This window comes from Mandrillus leucophaeus, unplaced genomic scaffold (assembly GCF_000951045.1).
Source record: "Mandrillus leucophaeus isolate KB7577 unplaced genomic scaffold, Mleu.le_1.0 Scaffold249, whole genome shotgun sequence".
Classification (NCBI taxonomy): domain Eukaryota; kingdom Metazoa; phylum Chordata; class Mammalia; order Primates; family Cercopithecidae; genus Mandrillus; species Mandrillus leucophaeus.
In genome coordinates, this window is record NW_012102576.1 from 2,101,311 (window position 1) to 2,104,212 (window position 2,902).

Below are 2,902 nucleotides of genomic sequence, written 5' to 3' on the forward strand. Positions count from 1 at the left end.
GGTCGCGCGGCGGAGGCGGCTCGAGCTTTGGGCTGCGCGCTCGCTCTTGGGCTCCTCGCTCGATCTTACTGCCCCAAAAATGGCCCCGCACAAGTTTTTCTAGGCGGCGCACCGGCCCGGGAGGGAAGGGCGGGCGAGGGGAGAGGGTGGGGAAACTTGGCTTGGGAGTCGGGCCCTGGGCTCTCATTAGCATTTAAAGGCGCCCGGTGCCCTTTCCATGGCTCCAATCCGCCGGGACGCGAGCGCGCGGGCCGCGTTGCAGAGCCAAGGAAAGCCAGGGTGAACGAGGCGCCTGGGTGGTCGTCTGGAGCGTTCCGAGGAGCCCGCGCTGCTGACCCTTTGTTGGAGCGGGGTGCAGGGGCTCTCCTCCCTCAACCCATCTTGACACCCGCAGCTGACCTATAGGAGAGGTAAAATAGGGCACCCAAACTACTCTGCGCTTTACTGTCTCAAACACTTGTTTTTAAATCCTTTGCATCTAGTCAGTCATTCAACATATATCAAGCCTCAGCAGCTATTCGTAGCACAGCCATTAAGAACTGGAATAATAAAACCTTAAGACTATTTGGCAACTTACTCCTGAAAGGTAATATACGGATAATTTCATCTGTAACACGCAGATGAGGAAATTGACCTCACAGATTTAATGTAAATTCAGAGTTTACACCAATTTAACCGCGACAAATAATGAGCTGTCAATATATATTTAATAAGGTACTTGAAAAAAGCTGAATAAATCCACGTCCTACCTTCTGCTCCAGTTGCCTCTGCCAGCTGGTGAAAGCTTAAGGAACTGAGCCCTCTTAGCCTCCAGGATGAGAGGTATAGAGAAACAGATCACCCAATCAACATTATTCCCAACTTGACGAGCCCGCATGGCCCTTTGAGAATGGACTGGATGGTACTAAACACAGGGCCAAAGGGTCTGGGATCTATACCCAAAGACTGTCTGGAATACAGGATTATTTGGCCCCTAGGGTTCAGACAGACGAGGTATAAATTCTGGCTCTGTTCTTTATTAACCAGGTTAACTTGGGACAGAGATTCAATGTCCCAGAGTCGGTTTCCTTCTTTATGAGAGGTTCTCAAAGGTGATATGAAAAGTAGATGAGATTATCATGTGTAACTCCAGTGTCCGGTCCACTTAAAGCTCCTTCGTTTTGTTTGTTTTTTAAGTTATTGCCTGTTCCCTCAAACAGTTTACCAGATTTTTTCCAGGAATGTATCTGTAATGTCGATGTCTACCTTACATCAGTAGGGTAACTATCAAGTGTAATTCATCTTTGTATCTTCACTGGTTAGTACAGTATGTAGCATAGAGTTTGGACATAATACATTTTTACAGAATGAAAACAGACCAAATTCTTCCAAACTCAATTACTTAACTGCACATTTGCTATCAATTATGAAACTTTCCTGAATTCTTACTTTCTTGTTTCATCCACAGAAAACACAAAGAAATTATTTGAAAAAATGGCAAATTATGGAATTTTGAGCTTTTCTATGTAATTCATCAATATTTTAAAAATTACAAACTCTTAAATGTTAGATTCATATTTTAGTTTGACTTCAATATGGAGCATACAGCGATGTTATATAAATGCAGATGCTTTTAAAATGCTGGTCTAATTCTGAGAATGATTAAATTATTTCTTAATTTGAAAGGTTATGCTCTTAATTACAATTAAATTATAAGAATGATTTATTCTGGTGAGGACTGACCATTGACTTTCTTATTCAGCAAAATGATTATCATTGCCATTACCTTTCAGAATTACATTACAGGAAAAAAGAGATTGAACTCTTCAAACCGATCCAAAAGTAAAGCCTTTTAAAAAAATTCATCCTTGGAAATAATTCATAACTAACAGGTGTGGTCTCCAACCTCTGGAAGACCCTAAAATAATTACAGATGCACCCTGGGATTTCCTAGAATTTGTGCTGGACTGGCTCCCAAAACTACATATCATTGTCATCCAAAAAAAGCAGTGAGCAGCTGGAAGTTCTTGGTACTGGGCTAAATAAATCTAAAGAAAATTAGAACAAACATGATCTATGTTGTTTTCATAATCATAACTAGGAAGCAACTTGGATACAGATACACATAAATTTATCCATTCCGTCATTCACTAATTCATACACTCATATTTGCTAAGCAAAGACTTTGTCAAGTACACCATTATGAGTATCCAATGTTGACCAGAATGGAGCTGGTCATAAGGTCTTTTGATGTGATGTTAAATTATTTTTCACTATCAACATTTCTGTTGTAAGACAATATCATCATTTATTAAGTTTAAGTCAACAAAGAATTATAATCTAATTGCTGACAGCAATCATTTTTAAGCAATTATTGATTTGATCATAAAAACAAATGCCACTCTGTTCCTAGCATGGAGGAAGTTAAAGCTTTCACAACTGTTGGAAGAGCTGAAGGAGGGAAAGTCAGAGAAGCTCCGTTGAAGATCTCAGACTCCAGTCCCCAAGACAGTGGTTCTCAGGAGTTCTCCTGAAGCCACTGGAGCCACAAGATCTTTCGGAAGTTCTCAGCAATTCAGGGCTGGATTGAGGTTTTGTGACACTTAAAACTCATACAATTTAGAGAGCCCTTTTTGAGATAAAGTTATGAATACTAAATTGCTATGAATACTAAATTGCTAGGACTGCTCCTAGAGTCTTAGAAAGGATCGGCACAAGATAGGAGCCCTGAAATTTAAACTTCATTAGCTTTACTTCTGTACCTGCTATCTCAGTCAGCACCACAGATGCAGTAAGTCCTCAAGAAGTTCACCTGGAAGCAGCTTCGATGCCCATGCATCTTTCTGTAACTGACTCTGGAATATAATGGTCTCCTCCTCTTCTTCCTTCTAAACTTTGAGCGAAAGCCTCTCATTTGCAGATT